Source organism: Mirounga leonina, unplaced genomic scaffold (genome assembly GCF_011800145.1).
Source record: "Mirounga leonina isolate KUSES-001 unplaced genomic scaffold, KU_Mleo_1.0 Mir_82, whole genome shotgun sequence".
In the NCBI taxonomy this organism is placed as follows: Eukaryota; Metazoa; Chordata; class Mammalia; order Carnivora; family Phocidae; genus Mirounga; species Mirounga leonina.
Genome location: NW_023270825.1, coordinates 34009534 through 34028008, shown reverse-complemented (window position 1 = coordinate 34028008; position 18475 = coordinate 34009534). Strand labels below are relative to the sequence as shown.

At 42.3% G+C, this 18475-nt stretch overlaps 1 long non-coding RNA gene across 1 annotated transcript; it reads right to left on the bottom strand.

Moving 5' to 3' along the window:
- Positions 1-2244: 2244 nt before the first annotated feature.
- LOC118002064 lies at positions 2245-17242 on the bottom strand. Its single transcript, XR_004676931.1, has 3 exons — positions 17164-17242; positions 4443-4559; positions 2245-2563 (listed from the first exon to the last, which is right to left on the bottom strand). It is a non-coding gene; the product is annotated as an uncharacterized LOC118002064 (long non-coding RNA).
- Positions 17243-18475: the final 1233 nt, after the last annotated feature.

Here is an 18475-nt window from a genome sequence, read left to right as displayed (position 1 = left end):
AATGGGATACTTCTTTCATCAGAGCTATAGATTAAGAGGCAGACCCCTACAACTGTCTTATTTTGCCCTTAGAATGTTTTAAGAGTCCATGAAAAACCAAAAGTTCTTCAACTGCAAGATTCAGCATAGCCAAGGGGATGCTTAAAACAGCAGAGTTGGTAGAAAGTGTCCAAATACTTGCTAACTGATAACTGATAAAATGTTAGAAGGTATTTTAAGAAACAGAGAACCAGTCAATTGCTTAAGATAGCCAATCTGGATTACTGAGGAGGTGAAGTGTCATTCACTTCTTTACATTTATTCAACAAGTGTTTATTTACCATGTTCTAGGCACATTTCTAGCTGTTGTGTATATAGCAATAGATAATACAGACAAAGTCCCAGCCATCATATAGCTGGCAATCAAGTGAAGAGAATGGATGATAAACTAATGAAATACAGGCATTGATAAGTGCTATGATGAAAAGCAAGCAGGGAGAGGAATTAGAGAGGAGGGCAGAATGGAGGGGGTCACTGTTTGACGGGGGAGCCAGAAACTTAGATGACATGGCCAAATGGCTGAAGTGAGAGAGCAGGCATGGCAGGCAGAATTTTGGTCCCCAGGGTCTCCATTCCTGGTGTCATTCTCATGAATATGTTACTATGTTGTGTTACATGGCAAAGGGACTAATAAGGTTACTAATTAGTTGACCTTAAAATAGGAAGATTATCCAAGAATATGGGGGTCAGTCTGATGCCATCACCCAAGTCCTTCAAAGCAAAAAGCAGGAGCAGAAGAGGAAGTCAGCACGATTCAAAGCGGAAGGATTCGGCACACATGGTCACTGGCTTGAAGATGGAGGGACCTCGTGAGAAGGACTGTGGGCTGCCTCTGGATGCTGAGAGGCAGAGGAATGGGGACCACAGTACCAGAGCCACAAGCAGTCAAATTCTGCCACCAACCCAAATGAGCATGGAGGCAGATTCTTTTCCAGAACGTCCAGCCCAGCAGCCAACACCTTGACTTCAACTTTGGGAGAGTCTGAGCAGAGAACCCAGCCCATCATGCCAGACTCCTGACCTAAAGAAATGAGAGATAATGAGTGGGGTTATTTTAAGCTGCTAGATTTGTGGTGATTTGTTACTACTGCAGCAATAGAGAACTGTTACAAGGGGCGATCTACTCTCAGGGAACGACAATGTAGTGGCCCTGAGCTGTGAGCACACTTGGCAGAGGCTAAGAACAGTGAGTCGGCCAGTGTGGTTGGAGCAGAGTGATGCAGAGGGAGAGTGGTGGTAGATGAGGCCAAAGATACAGTGAGAGGTGGACCACAAGGGGCCTGAAGGCTTTTACATTTTCACAGGAAGCTACTGGAGGATTTTGAGCAGGAGAATGATGTAATAAGACTTACCGTTTAAAAGGATTTTAAAAAATAACTCTTGCTGTCACGTAGTAATGCACTACAGGAAGGCTAGTATAGATATCTCCTGTCCTAGTTGATGAGAGAGATCACGATGGCTGGGAGGTGAGAAGTTGAATACTAAATCTATTTGAAGACACAGCCGGCGTAGTGGATGTGGAGGTAAGTAAGAGTGAGATGTGGGGATGTGAGTAGGTGGTTGGATGCACAGTTCTGGAGACATGTACAAGGAACTGACAGCAGACAGATGTGATTTAAAGCCATGAGACTGGAGATTTCCTGGAGAGTGAACATAATTAGAAAAGAGGACTGCTCCCTGAGGCAGGCCATATTTAGAAATCTGGAAGAGGCAGGGCGAGCACCTGAGGTGTGAGGAAAACCAGCGAGTCGGCAGTGTCCCAGGAGCGAATGTTTCAAGAAGTGGGGGGTGACCCGTGTGACACGCTGCCAAAAGGAGAGGAGAGGAGAGGAGGATGGGACTGAAGCACTGGATTTGCAGCAGTGAGGTCGCCGGTGACCTTAATCAGGCTGCTTTTGTGAAGTAGTGAGGATAAAAGCCTGTTTGGGGCCATCTCAAGAGGAAATGGAAGAAGTGGGGAGAGTGAGTACAGACACCTTTTTTTGAAACCTTTTACTGCAAAGAGGGGCAGAAAAGTGAGGCTGTAGCGGAAGAGAAATGCAGGGTCAAGAGAGGATAACTTTTCTCTAAGCTGGGAGCTATTACAGCATGTGTTCACTGTTGAGGGGAATGACCTAGTGGAGAATAGGGATTCCTGCAGGAGTAAAATGCCAGAAGAGGGATCCAGGCCCCGGGAGAGGAGGCGGAGAGATGAGTGCAGAGATCAGCAGGTTGGAACCTATGTTGGGAGGATGTGGATGTGTCCTATGGAAAGAAGAGTAACCACCCATACCACGTACATGGCACTGGACAGTCAGAGAGAGGTGCCCCTTCACTGCCTCAGGGAGATCATTTTATTTCACACGCAAAGACAACTGTACCTCAAAGAAGGTAAGTAACTTGCCTCTGGTCACCTGTCGGTAGGGTCAGAGTCAAATGACAGGTCTTTGAGACCGACTTCAGAGAGCGAACCATTCATGGAAGTTTTGATCAATTGCTTTTTCAGTCCAGGGGTTGATTCTTGCTTCGGACAACTGGAGATTACCTGGAGTAAGTCAGAACTCCATGGCAGATAGAGCCGAGAAAAATCAAGAAGAAAAAGATCTGGTTTTGTGAACAGAAGAGGTAAGACCACATATATTAACTAGGCTAGAGGTATGTAGACAAGATAGATAAAACAAGGAAGAAAAAGCAAGAAAATTCTAATAGGGACGAGATTTTGTACCTGCACATTATCTATTTGTACAAGGTTTGTGTCCAGAGAGCTCACCCACCACAACAAAGGCTCTTGGTCCTTGTACTCCAAATGTCCCCTGGATCACATTGCAATGATTCCAAAGCCCCCGCCCAGGCTGACACTTGGTTACCATCACCATTTTCCGATGGGATGCACACGATGCCCACAGGGCAGTCTATCAGCTTTGGAATTCCTGGCTTCTGCCTTGTTCTTTTCAGGCTCCTGTCCCTGGCTGTTCATAGCCACAACCATGCTGTGTCTCCCCCCCCCCCCCCCCCCCCCCCCCCAGGGCTACTACTGCCCGTGTTCATCAGGATGCCCTATCAGGGCAAGGGACTGACTTCTGTGCCCGGCCTTGGGGAGCTGGTTGGTGCAGGGTCCTGTGCAGAATCAGGGAGACTGTCTCACTGCCTACCCTGGGCCACGTTCTGTTTCCAGTGCCCTCGCAGTGCTGTGGGGCCCAGAGCCTCAGTGTTAAAGAACTTTCTGTGAGCCCCTGGATGCACCCCTAGCCCAGTGTGCCACAAAGACAGCTTTTCCATTTTTGACCTCCTTTTCCATTTCTGAGTCAAGCCCAGTTCAAAGGAATGAACAAGGAATGGATGCTACACCTTTTTACCACCTCTCCTTTCCTTCTCGTCACCAGCCCCCAACCCAAACCCTTCCTTTCTCACCACTTGGATCAAGGTTATCAACAGCCAGGGATGAAGTGGGGGTGCTCTGCATACCAACAACTCTGAAACCCACGTCAGCCCCAACTTGCTTCTTCCATCCTCTCCTTGGCTAACCAAGGGTGGCCTGGCTGCAGGTGCCTGATCAGAGGGAGAAACTGCAGGGGGCAAGGGGAGAGGGTGGTGGTTGGTGGAGAACATCTCACATCCTCTTCAAGCTCCTTCTGTGAGGGGCCAGAGGTGTCCCTAGGTCTGTTTATGTAGAACCAGTGAACAAAGAAAAACAGGTTCCAGCTGGGTTCTCTGTACCTTACAAGGGAGCAGAGTGCTGATACTAACTTCCTTTTAGGCTGTGAGGTCCTAAGGGCAAGGATTGTGTTTTTTTTTCAACCTAGCAGAGTGCCCTAGACAGACAGACAGAAACGCTTGAGTAAACTATATGCCACTTGAGGGCAATACATGTGTCTGATACTTTTGTTATTTCCAAGGGCTGCAGGAATGCTCATCTCATATTAAAAGCTCATCATATGCCTACTACTGGTCATTGAGAAGCAGCTCAGTATCAGGCCAAGAGTACAGGAGTGGGAAACAGAAGAGCCAGTTTCCGGGCCCAGCTCTGCTCTGTGATCCTGAGCAAATCCCTCCACCTCCCTGAGCCCCATTTTTCACATTTCTGAATAAAGAACACCACTGGCACGTCCCGGTACTGTGTGAGATCAGGAAGAGTAGTGTACGCAGAATTCCTGACTTCACCAGACTTGAAGCACTGGACAGAGGAAAGACATTCCTACCCTGCTCTCCCCTCTCTCCCCCCACCAGGCACAAAAGCACATTGTAGAAAACCTTGGAATCGACGAGCCAGCACCTTCCAAGTAGAGGGGACAGGTCTACACTTTCAAGGCTGTTAACCCAACAACAAAGAGCAACACAGAAAGAGGAAGCCACTTCCATGCACTCTGGAAGACAGACAGGAGGGCACCTGGAAAGGAACTCAGGAGCCCAGACAGAAAACTCACCCCCAACTCCGGGGTCACTCGGTTCCTCTGCAGAGGCCCAGAGTCAGGATTCGGCGGGCAGCAAGTGCATGGCAACAGGAGGCTTTAACAAGGAGACATTGGCAGTTTCTACTTTTCCTGCAATCAGATAGGTTAGAAATAAAGCCTCATTTGGGGTCTCCCCAAAGTTAATGAGACTGAGCTGACAGTTCATTGACTTGCTTCACAGAATTTATTTTACGAGTGTCTCTAATCCACATGGCTCCTCTCCGCTTTGGGACTCAACCAAGGGGAAACTCAAGAAATCCCACCGGCTTATTTATACTTACCATGTGGTCCCAGATGCAGTGTGCATTTAATCAACATAATTATTATTCCATTGTGAGAGAGAAAACGTTATGTTGGAGATGATTTTAATACACACGCATGCCCACACATACACTCATATTTGTGTGTGCGTGTTTGTGTGTCTGTCTGTCTGCCTCTCTGAATGCTCAAATTATAGTTTGTGAATTTCCCACAGGTGCTGGTCTTCCTATTCAATCTAGAATCCAGATGAATTTTACAGGGGGATGTCTCTCCCCAGCAGAAGGCAAAATTTCTCCACTGGCACAGAAAGATCTTGAAGAACTGCCCTTTTCCAAGGTGATGTCCCCAGGCAAAAGCCAGACCTCAGAGGGAACATCTGTGTCCACACTCAGGGAAAAGTGCCCTAGTCCTGGGTTTCCAGCCACAGTGAAGATTCTGATGCCTGAACACAGTGTGGGAGGTGTGGAGGATGGGCCTATGCACAGACGACCAATGCCATCCCCTACCCTCTACCCCACTTGGGACAGAGAGCTTCAAGAATAGCTGATATTAAATTTCCTCCCAGCGCAGTGAAATGGGGACTTGGGGTCAAGTCAGGTAAATCAGATTATAAAAGTAAGAATTATGCACTTGGAGTTTATGGTTAAGATCCATATCGATTCCAATGGGAAAATGATTTATTACCTAAACGAACACAGTTGGTTTGCTAGATTAAATCCTTTCAAAACAGTATCTATGGAGAAAAATCAAAGTGGTTTTTTGGGGAGGAGAGAGTCTTTGGCAGCCAAGACATTGGGAATCGAGTTTGTGCCGTAATTGGTAGGCACGCAGAACTTTCTCCTCACTGCCCTTCCCTGCTGTCTCCTGGACTCCCATGAAGGAAGCTGCCTTGGCTACTGCTCTTTGGCTTCTGGGGGTGGAACTGACTTGCCCAGCTTCAGATCAGCTTTTCACCACCTCAGCTACTTCATCACCTGCCTGGGAAAGTCATCTGAAAAGGGTGTGTCCAACTAGAAAGGCAGGGTAAGCAGGATGCATGTTTACTCAGGGTCTTTGTTCATGTTATTTTGCATTAGGGAAGGCTGTCATAAGGACGTGCACCTGAGCAAGGGGGTGCCATGAAGCCCAGAAGCAGCTGCATACCAGGCCTTGGGCGACTACCGGAGCCTAATTCAGACATTCTCTCAGCTGCAGAGTCTCATTAATCCCTACTGTGAACTCCACCCTTAACCCAAAGGTCCTCTCTGTTTCTGCTTCTGCATCCCCAGGAGCCATGTCAGCCTCTGCTCTAGTACCTCCTAACTTGTATGCTCATGGTTATGATGTCCTCCTGGACTCTTCTCTAGCATACCTGGGTCCTATCTTCTCTCAGTATGTTGGCCCATCTCTGCTCCTCCTACAAACTAATCAACCCTCTCTCCCTAATTCCAGTCTGGATTTCTAAGGAAGACTCACATCCTTACTTAGCCACACCATGCAACATCATTGGCCATGTGACATCATTGGCCATGTGACATCACTGGCCAGCCTAAGGATTTCCTAATCCCTACATCAGACACCTTCTACCAGTCTAATTGGCTTAAGCTGTGGCAGTGAGGTTCCACTCCCGAGAACTCCACTACTTCTATAATTACAAAGCAGTGCGCGAGAATTTCTTAGTATGAGGCTGTGGTCATGGCCGACTTTTCAAAGCTTAGCCTATTTAGAACACGCAGGATGTCAGAGGGCCGTTGTCAATTAGCTGATCATACTTTCTCATATCTCTTAGTTTGGATTCAATAAATCATTTTTTAAACCCCATTTTACAGAAGCTTGTCTTCTCCATTTTAAGAAAGAAGTTAACTACAGAGATTTGACCCACTTTCCACTTTAAAGTGGAAGATATCACTGGGCAGAACAGGGGGCTTAGATGCCTGACAGGAGTCCCCATTCAAGGGCCTCCAACTCAGGGGGTCCAGCTTAGCAGGTTTTCAATGTCATTTGGGAAGCACAGCACTTCGTCCTCCATGGGGACAGACCTCTTCCCTTATAACAAAGGCTCATGTTTCTAGGACAGTTCTGAAGAAAACCCACCCAAGAAGGACTGCCTTGGCCACTCACTTAGTTCTTCCGTCTCATCAGTCAGCAAGCAGAGCAATGACGTGGGTGTGAGGCTGTCATGTGCCTCACACAAGACACATGCCTCAAGCAAACATCCTCTGGCACCCGGATCTCAGGTGTGGGCTCAGCAGACAGGGCCATCTTGGTCCCCAGAGGCTGAGAGGTCACCTCCGTGGCGTCTGGGGCATGTGGATGGAACTGCAGCCTCCAACCCCATGTCCCCAGCAAGGCCCACTTGAGCGGAGCATGAATAGGCCGCTGCAATCAAACAGGCTGGCAGAACGAGCGCACTTGTGCTCGGTGGTGCATCAGGAAATTGGCCTTCTTTGCTTTTAACAGGTCATTTCTCCAGCAGTTTTATGATTACCAAAGACAATCAGGGCAGTTGGAAACCTGCAATATTTGTACCCTTTATGCTGTTTGGGCCTCAAGCACCAAAAACATTAAGTCAGTGCCCTAGAGGACCCCTCCCCTTTAGAGAAAATGTTTAGTAATTGAAAGGCACTCGTTAATATTTTAAAAATTCCCCAGTCAATATTCTAACAATTAACATGATTATTTACTATTTAGGGATGAGCTGAGGATATGACAACAGTCTTTCTTCTACCACCTTCTGTTTTCTATCAGGAATAAATAACAACACTCAACTATTCATAGTATCTATTAGCAGCCAGTACAATTTTAAATAATATACATAAATATCTATTTTGTTGTTGTTGCTCCATCAACTTTTAGCAGTATTTCTTGACCACCACCTACCACTCTAATAATCTTACTATTTCTAACCTACTTCTTTTCGTAGCCATACGTCTGTTGTTATCCATATTCACTTGTACATGGTTGATGATAAGAACATTTAAATGCCATTCCATAACCGTAATTGCGTCTTCCACACTTTGTTTATAGGGTGAGTCTAAAGACTAACAAGCCAATAAATAAATACCTTTTTTGTTGTAATTACTATGTAAATATTACTCACCACAGAGTATAATTACTTTTCTTTCTCTACAGGTAAAATGTCATGACCCTTGGGACATTTGAAGAACATCATCTGAAAACAGATGATTTGTCCTGACACTCAGCCAATGCTCCAAATATGTCATAATATAATAAACATTGACATGTGGTCCATGACTTTGTTATAAAACTATTTTTGTCCCAAGATTTCCAATTGCCTTTTGTTTTTCTTGTTGACAGAAGACAAATAAACTGTTAAAATAGCCTCAATTTTATTTCTGCCTCTCAATGATAGTGTTGCATGGAATCCCCATTTTATCCAGATACAACCTCCACAGGCCTTCTTTCCCTGTGGATCAGCTGTTCACCAGGCCTGATGCACTTGCCCTGCTAGGACTTTCCCTTACCACATTTTTGGGTTAGAACCACTCTTTCCTTGATTTGAATTTCCCTGATAGCTAATGATGATGAACATGTGTCTGTTAGCCATTTGTATGTCTTCTTTGGAGAAGTGTCTGTTCATGTCTTCTTCCCATTTTTTGACTTGATTATTTGTTTTTTGGGTGTTGAGTTTGAGAAATTCTTTATAGATCTTGGATACCAGCCCTTTATCTGTAGTGTCATTTGCAAATATCTTCTCCCATTCCATAGGTTGCCTCTTTGTTTTGTTGACTCTTTCCTTTGCTGTGCAGAAGCTTTTTATCTTGATGAAGTCCCAAAAGTTCATTTTTGCTTTTGTTTCACTAGCCTTTGGAGATGTATCTTGAAAGAAGTTGCTGTGGCTGATGTCAAAGAGGTTACTGCCTATGTTCTCCTCTAGGATTTTGATGGAGATACCACCTTACACCAGTTAGAATGGCAAAAATTGACAAGGCAAGAAACAACAAATGTTGGAGAGGTTGTGGACAAAGGGGAACCCTCTTACGCTGTTGGTGGGAATGCAAGTTGATACAGCCACTTTGGAAAAGTGTGGAGGTTCCTTAAAAATTTAAAAATAGAGCTACCCTATGATCCAGCAATTGCACTCCTAGGTATTTACCCCAAAGACAGAGATGTAGTGAAAAGAAGGGCCACATGCACCCCAATGTTCATAGCAGCAATGTCCGCAATAGCCAAACTATGGAAAGAGCCGAGATGCCCTTCAACAGATGAATGGATAAAGAAGATGTGGTCCATATATACAATGGAATATTACTCAGCCATCAGAAAGGATGAATACCCAACTTTTACATCAACATGGATGGGACTGGAGGAGATTATGCTAAGTGAAATAAGTTAAGCAGAGAAAATCAATTATCATATGGTTTCACTTATTTGTGGAACATAAGGAATAGCATGGAGGACATTAGGAGAAGGAAGGGGAAAATGAAGGGGGGGAAATCGGAGGGAGAGACGAACCATGAAAGACTATGGACTCTGAGAAACAAACAGGGTTTTGGGGGGGGGGGATGGGTTAGCCTGGTGATGGGTATTAAGGAGGGCACGTACTGCACAGAGCACTGGGTGTTGTATGAAAACAATGAATCATGGATCACTACATCAAAAACTAATGATGTATTGTATGGTGACTAACATAACATAATAAAATTAAATTAAAAAAAAAAAGAACCACTCTTTCCTTAATCATTGCTTTCTTTCTCCCCGTTTTTGCTAGCATGACTCCCTTATTTTGCCAAGTAGATATTTTCTGAGCCCCTGTGTATCTAAAAATGTATTTCACCCTCCCACTTGATTGACAGTTTGGCAGGATACAAAATTCTAGATCATATTAAACAGTTCAAAATAATTTTCCCTTAGAACTTTATGGCATTGCTCCAACAACTTTCATCAGCCAGTGTTGTTGATGCCGGATGATTTTTATTACAATGCAGGCTTCCTGATTTGCTAGTTTGTTTCACCCTGAAAACTTTTAATGTCTTCTCTTTATTCTGACCTTTCTGAGTTTGGTGAAATTATTCTTATGTGTGGATCTTTATCCTTTCGTATGGCTTAGCCCTTGATGAGCCTGTCACACTGAAGACTTGTACTTGTCTTCAACTCTTAGAAATTTTCCTCACAATTAAAAAATTCTACCCTGTATTATATAGTTTAAATGCTGGAATTACTGGTCATATGTTGAATTCTGAACTGATTTTCTCTTTCGTTTTTTTCCTTCATGTTTTATGTCTACCTTTTTGTTCTATAGTTTGGAATATTGCTTTGGCTTTATTGTGAACCTTTGCTACTAATTTTTAAGATTTTTGACATAGCTTTTCTATTACAAGAGTTAATTCTTTGACCATCCATTTATTATATCATTCATTCTATTCTTGTCTCAGATACAGTGTCTTCTCACATCTCTGTGAAGGCAGAATCAGATTTTTAGAAGTTCTCTTCTGTTTCCTGGAATAGCTCCTTCAGTGTCAGTTATAATTATTTTGATTCCTCTTTTACATACTGCTCTTCTTTCTCTGACATACTATTCACTCATATCCCACAATAAGAACCAAGGCTGGTTATGAAATAAAGGAAATTTTCAACTTTGATGTTCGTGAGCTCTGCTCCCGGGTTCCCAGGGAAGCCATTCCCTAGCATTTACTAAGGTCAAAATGACTCAGCAAAACCTCACACCATGGGCTCTATTTCTGTCCCGAGCACACATTGTACATATGCTTTGTTAAAAATAATAATAATAATAACCAGAAAGGAGTATTCCAAAGATAAGACAAAGAAAAAAAAAAAACCTGCTTGGTTCCCATGAGATTAAAGTCATACAGCCTTGCACATACCAAAAACATAAGATAAAGTCTGTAACTTTCTGGAATGTCCTTTGTCATGGTCATTTGTAACTCTTTATGTAAAAAACAAAACAAAACAAAACAACTGCACCAAAAGCTCCTTCCCTCAAGCACTCTCTTTATGAAGACTGTGTATCCCGGGCAGCTGTCCTAACTTGGACTCAAATAAACTCTTTTCTTTTTCCTCTAAAATTTTTTAATAAAAAGGTTTGTTCATTTTGCACGTCAACACTGGTATGGTTTCTTTCTGCTACTTTATAGGACTATATGATGATTTTCCCAATGGACCTCTGTCCTGAAATAATAGGCTGGTTGTAACTGTTGTGTATCTGGGTAGGATATATTTAACGGAAGGCTTTTCTTTAGGGTGATCAGTGATAAATAAGCTATCCAAATTCCAGAAGAAAAAAATGCTTTATTCTGGGGTAGCAATAATCTCCAAGTGTCTTAGCTCTCTATAGATTGCTTGTTCTCTTGATTTAAAGAAAGAAAACAGTTTTCAGTTTTGGATTGTTTTGCTTTTTGTTTATGGTTTTTGTTTATTTGTTTTTAGTCTTGGTGAAAATCCAAAGTACTACTTATTCTATAAAGGGAGGTCAAAGAGAAGGTGAGTAGAGGGCTGACTTCTGCAGCTCTCATCTTCAATCAGTCCTTCTCCCTATAGCTTCCTCTCACCCTTGCCCTCCATACCTATTGACTCAGAGTCCAGAACCTCTTAAAGGTTTCACAGGTAAAATCAACTTCCACTTCTCCTCATGTCCCACTGTGGCTTCCTCTGCTTCACTCACTAATCAACACATTCCAATTTTCCCTCTTCTGAAAATTTCTTAATATCATTTATTCACCAGTGGTCTCTCCAAACTCTGTGCCGTTATAAGCTTATTCCTCTCTATGTTTCTCTAAGTCCTGAATTTCAACTGAGTGTCAGGGAATAAGGGGGGTCCATGAGTGAGTAGTTTTCACATCTTCAATTAGAAGCCTCCAAACCTTGTTTGGGGGTGTTTAGACAAGAGGAGAGTAGTATTTCCCCTCCTCCCTCCCCCAGGGCCAGAGCAGGGACATCAATGTTTGTTGCCTGGGGAGGACAGTTGTGCCCAACAGAGTGGCTCTTCATAAGATTCATGAGCCACAAAGGCTGTGTGGCAGGAGGGTAAAGAGGAGAGAGCAGAAGACCTTGATAGCATGGTGAGTCAACTGTCCAGACAACTGTGAGTCTGTGAGTCAGCTGTTGGTGGAACTCTGATAAGTAACTGGGAGTCTCTTTAAAAAAGGGTAGAAAAGAGGGAGTTAACTTCGAAAACTGGGCAAACAGAAGCTCATTTCAACATATGCTGGGGATAAGAAAGAAAGTGTAACCTTATATTGTAGTCTGGGTTGCTCTTTATAAGCTTGCTTCCATAAAAGTGTTAGTAAAGTTCAAGTGAAGATCAATCTTTAGAATATAGAAGGCCACCTCCAGGGACAAATTTTTGTTTGGTACAAGTAATTTTCCTCTTATATAATGCCTGATCCAAGGTGAGGGTAGGATGGTGTGGAGGAAACCAATATTTATTAAGACCCTACTACATGTTATGAATGTTGTATATCTTATTTCATTCAATACTCAAATGAACTCCATGAGATTCATTCAGTCCTTGAATTGGTTAAATTTAATGAGCAGGCTATATATACCAATAACTGTGCTAGCATGGGGAGTACAATGGTGTATGAAAACCATCGTATCCTTGTACACCACCACTGGCTCACTGTGTTTGCAGTCTAGTGGAGGAGACAGACTTAATTAAATAATCACTTATTTATAAGTGTAAAATTATAAAACAAGTTCTATAAAGTACTATATGATGCCCATCAGAATGCACAAATAAGAAACCTGACCTTTAATGAGGGAAGGACCAAGGAAGGCATTTTTAAGAAAATGACATTTGATCTGAAATCTAAAAAAAAATAATGATAGTTAACCAGTTGAAAAGGAGAAAGAGGGTATTCCGAGTAGAATACAATATGTGCAAAGGCCCTGGGGTGGAGAGAGCATGGCATTTTTAGATGTGTGAAAGAAGCACCATTTGGCAACCACCATAGTCATAATTATTTCAGGCAGGAATCATCACTAGATTCTAATATTAGAAAATGAAAGTTTGATAAGGAACAGGATTCTACATAGTCTCAAAGTAGCTCTCATAAGATTTTTTTATTACAAAGGGAAAAATAGTAACATTTCAGTGAAAAAACCCGATAGATATCACTTTAACTAACTGACCAAAGTTAATATCACAATAGCAGTAATGAGACAAATTGATATCACATGCTTCCTGATACAATGCACTAAGAAGAACACAAAATCGCTTCTATGGTATTCCTGCCAAAAATGTATAACCTGTATGTAATCATGAGGAACCATCAGACAACTGAAAATGAAAGACATTCTCCAAAATAACTGGCAGGACTCTTTAAAAATGTCAGTGTCATAAAAGACAAAGAAAGACTGAGGAAGTATTCCAGATTAAGGAGTTGAAAGAGAAATGGCATTTTGTAGAATGTGTGATCCTGAATCCTAGAGAAGAAAACATTTTTTTCTTTTGCTATAAATGACATTAATGGAAAATTACTTGTACCAAACAAAAATTTGTCCCTGGAGGTGACCTTCTATATTCTAAAGATTGATCTTCACTTGAACTTTACTAACACTTTTATGGAAGCAAATGTTTTAAGGAAAACATTTTTTTTCTTTTGCTATAAATGACATTAATGGGGTAACTGGTGAATTTTTTTTTTTTTAAGATTTTATTTATTTGACAGAGAGAGCACAAGCAGAGGGAGAGAGAGGGAGAAGCAGGCTCCCTGCTGAGCAAGGAGCCCAATGTGGGACTCGATCCCAGGACCCTGGGATCATGATCTGGGCCGAAGGCAGCCACTTAACCGACTGAGCCACCCAGGCATCCCGGGTAACTAGTGAAATTTGAAAGAGGTTTGTAAATTAGAAAACAGTACTGTATTTATATTAATTTATTTTTGATGCTCTCAAAAAGTTCAGAAAAATATAGAAAAAATGATAAATACAGTAGAGTTTAACATGAGAGGAATGTGTGTGAAGGGTACACAAGAACTCTTTGCACTGTTTGTGCAATCTTTAAGTCTGAAATTATTTCAGGGTAAAAAGGTAAAACAGCAGGGCTGCCTGGCTGGCTCAGTCAAAACAGCATGTGACTCCTGATCTTGGGGTCATGAGTTCAAGCCTCACGTTGGGTCTAGAGCTTACTTAAAAAAAGGGGGGAGGGGTTAAAACAACAAAAATATGTGACAGAAGACCTCAACAGGTGGAGCTCAAGAGACAAAGAATGTGAGGCCACATGGAGCTGAACTAGTAGAGAAAGGCCAACCCATGCTGTCCTTGAAAATCACGTTAAGATGTTGGTCTTTATCCTGAAAGCAAAGGGAAGCCACTGAAAGGCATAGGCAGGTAGATGTCATGATCAGATCAGCATTTTGTAAAGATCACTCGGTTGCAAGGCAGAGGAGAGAGACTGTAGAGCATCCAGAATAACTAACTATAGGAAGGCCAGTTAGGTGGGAACATCATGGATGGCAGTGGGCAAGTGGATGGATTAACAAGCTACTTGGTAGTTAGCAATGACAGTGCTTGGAATGGGCTGGAAATGGGAGAGGAGGGTGAGCAGAGATAATGGGAGGAATTGAAATGGACCCCTGGGTTTCTCATTTACATAATTGGGTAGACAACAGAGACCTCTCTCAGGGAAGATGGAAAGAGGACCAGGTTTGGGGAAGTCGAGAGTCTGACTGTGGGTGTGTTGAGGTTCAGTTCCCTCTGAGACATCTAGGTATGGCTGTCGGTAGGCAGTTGCATCTGCAAGGGGGTGGGAATGTAAGGTGGGGATGTGGCTGAGCTCCCCTAGAGAGCTGGGAGCAGGTACAGAGAGGAAAGAGTGCAGGGCCTAGCGGGGAGCCTTGAACACCTCTGTCGGGTCTGTCTGTGTTCTTTCCCTCATTTCATAGATGAAGAATAGGCTATACAGCTAGTAAGTGACAGGGATTGAAGTGGAGTCTGACTTCCAATCTCTGTCTTCCCCAGTAAGTTCTCAAAAAGTGCAAGATGTAGCCTTGCCTTGGGTCCTTGGTTTTATGCAAAATCAGCCTGAAAAAAATGTATTAAGAAAGAGGTGACATGGAAGAAGAGATTTCCATATCCTCCTGTCTCTGGATGCCTAGTTAGGGAGGTTTTTTATCACTTAAGAAAAACAAAAAGCCAGACTTTCAAAGCTTGCTTCTTGTCTATCTTCAGAAGCCTATTGGAAGGACACTCTCCTTATTGTAAGCAAATCCTTGTGTGTAAGGAGTAGTAAGAAGAATCTATCCCAGGTCTGGGCATAAATTTCCGTGGTTAGGCTTGGCTGAGTTGCTTCCTTCCTGAACTTTAATATTTGTCTCTAGTTATCACATTAAGAAATGGGAGCCAGCAGCAGCCAGCTTAGCTGGGACCCATGATAAAACTGGAGTAATCCCACTTCTTCTCTACTTTCTCATCTCAGGCCATGGCTTTATAACTGGACTGAGGAATTTCACGTGTTATTTAGAGATTCCATGTGTTACCTAGCAATTTCACGTCTAGGATTCCATTGACCTTTCCTCAGTTAAGCAACACAAACTCACAACTGTCCATTGGACATCTGGTGAGGAAGCCTAGGATAACTCCCAGCTTATGAGGTTGTCTGCTGGTGAATCCCAGATCCCTAGGATGCCATGGTGGGGTGTGAGAGGCAAGCCTTAGAACTCAGTGAACAGAAGCATTTAAAGTGACAGGCTAAAGGAAGAGGCACAATGATACGAAGTTCTGCGATAAGTCAGAAGCCCACCTGGGTTTTTAGACAGTTTTTAACCTTTTTAAGAACATTCACACATTCATTTGATCTTTCACTGTGCTTTACTGTCAGCAAGTATCCTCATATCCACACATAAGAGCAGCTCTGACCCCAGGCCCAAGACTTCTTCCCGAAACTCATAGTTATCTTTGGAAGGAGCAGTGTATTTTTCAGACAAGCAGATAAATACAATGTTTATATATGCTGTTAAGATAAGGGGAAGCTGGGTGAAAAGTAGACAGAAATTCTACCAGTTTTGTAACTTTTTCGGTATCCAAAATTATTTCAAAATAATAAAGTTTTTTTAAGATGGCATTCTACTATCTTCTGGTTTCTATCATTTCTGATAAAAGGTGAATGACAATTCAAATCATTTTTCTTCTGCTATAATATGTCATTTTTATAATATGTCATTTTCTCTGGCTGCTTTCAATATTTTCTCTTTATCTTTGGTGTTAGAAATTTGCCTTTGATGCACGTAGGCATGACTTTTTTGTATTTATTCTGTGTGGTTTTCATCGGGATTCTTCAATCTCTAAATTTATGTCTTTCAATAAATTTGGGGAATTTGCATCCATTCTATCTTTAAATATTTTTTCCTGCCTCAGTGTCTCTCTTCTCTCTGGGATTGCACTTAATATAGATTTCACAGTGAGATTCTCTTAATTTATTGCAACCATATTTTCCTTCATTAACAGTATTTATAATGGCCCTTTATTTTTAAATCTTTGTATGCTGATTCCAAGAACTGATCCTAAATAATTTCTCAGGATTTTAGTCTATTTTTCTCTTTTCTCTTAACCCTGAGGAACATTTCTTCGTTCTTCACGTGTCAAGTAATTTTAATTTTGAATTGAATTAACCTTCTGAATGCTATGTTGTAGGGACATTGGATTCATTTTTACTCCTTCAAAAAATGTTGATGTTTTTGTTCTAGTAGTTAGTGAAGTTGATTTGACTCAAATTGTAAATTCCGTTTCTTCGTTCAAATCTCACATCTGAGGTTTGGGTTTTCTCTGTGGTGCTTGGACTATGTCCCTGACATGCATGGTTCATGGACCAGCCAGAAACTTGGGCAGAGTTTATACGCAGAATTTGGGACTCAGATACTCTCCTTTCCGGGATTCTAATCTCACTTTCCAGTCATCGTGGTATTCCTGATCTCTGTCCTCTGAATCTTTGGGACAAAAAGACAGAAGGACAGGTCTTGTATCAGAGTTTTGTCATCTCATACAGTACTAACTGTGGTCTGCCATCCGGCTAAAAGTCATAAACATGGGGATTTCCTCCTTATTGGTCCCTTCTTGCAGGTTTTCTCTCCCCTGCAGACTTTGGCTCGCCCCCTACTGAAGATCATAGTTGTTCTCGCTGGGCTGGTGGGGTCCGGTGGGAGCCTACTCAGGCATGCCCTTAGCTGCTGTTTCCTGATCTGCTTCTCTCTGGGCCAGGACCACTTACTACTTGACACATGCCTCAAAGAAAAGAACTCAGACTCTTGGACTGATTTCTTAGCTCTTCTCTTTGCAGAAATATCTTCAAGCTCTTGCTTACTCAGTAGCCTTGAACTCCAACTGCCTCTCCCAAGCACCATAACACAGCTGAAAACTGCTCGGCCTCTCTCCCTCTTCACAGCTGCCTTTTCTCTTACCTTCAGTTCCTCTTCCCAGACCACTTAGGAACTGGCAAATGCCCCAGTTGAAAAATAGCACAGATTGTCCAGCTTACCTTGATGAGTTTCCCTTCTCTCTGGGGGTTTTGGCCTTCCTGTCCTGGCTGCTTTAGTAGCTCTCCAACATTTCAAACATGGAGTTTTGTTTTGTCTTTATCCATGTTTTCAGGTTATTCACGGCAGGAGGTTTGGTCTTCTACATGCTAGTTTGCCAGTGCTGGAAGTAGAATACCATCAGCCAAGTTTTTAAAAATCAACCTACATTTTTTTTTTCTTAACATATATTGCATTATTTGTTTCAGAAGTACATCTGAGATTCAACAGTCTTGCACAATTCACAGCGCTTACCAGAGCACATACCCTCCCCAGTGTCTATCACCCAGTCACCCCATCCCTCCCACCCCACCCCCCACTCCAGCAACCCTCAGTTTGTTTCCTGAGATTAAGAATTCCTCATATCAGTGAGGTCATATGATACATGTCTTTCTCTGTTTGACTTATTTCACTCAGCATAATACCCTCCAGTTCCATCCAGGTAGCAGGAGGGGAAGAATGAAGGGGGCGGAATCGGAGGGGTAGACAAACCATGAGAGATGATGGACTCTGAAAAACAAACTGAGGGTTCTAGAAGGGCACGTTCTGCATGGAGCACTGGGTGTTATGCACGAACAATGAATCATGGAACACTACATCTAAAACTAATGATGTAATGTATGGGGATTAACATAACAATAAAAAATTTTAAAAAATCAACCTACATGATTCACTTACGCATAGAGCAACAAGAAGAAGCATTTAGGGTTAAATACTTATAAGACAAAAGTAGTTATAAAAATCAGAGTTTTGAAGATGTAATTCAAGTCAGTGAACTCCAGATATCATGGTGGATAAGAACATCTGCTTTGCAGTAGCCAGATCTAAACTCAAAGCTTACTCTGCTGCCTCCTAGACAAATAATGCTGGACAAATTACTTAAGTTTAGTTTTCTCACCTATAAAAGGGAAATAATAGTATTTCCCTCCTTCTAACTAATAGTATCCTAATAGTTATTATGAGAGAACTAAATGAATTACTCTTCGTTAAAATCCTTGGTACAAATAAATATCCATGAGGTACAGGTATACCATATATATGTATAGGATAGATAGATAGATAAATAGATAGAACAGTAATGCGTATATAACAGGGCCTAAAAATCGTTATGGATAAAGAAGAAGAGGACACAAAAGCCATAGTGTATTATGTATGCATTAGTTTTCTTTTGCTGTTATAACATGTTACCATAAACTCAGTGGCTTAAAAAAACACAAATTTATTATCTTACAGTTCTGCAAGTCAGAAGTCCAAAATGAGTTGACAGGGCTGTGC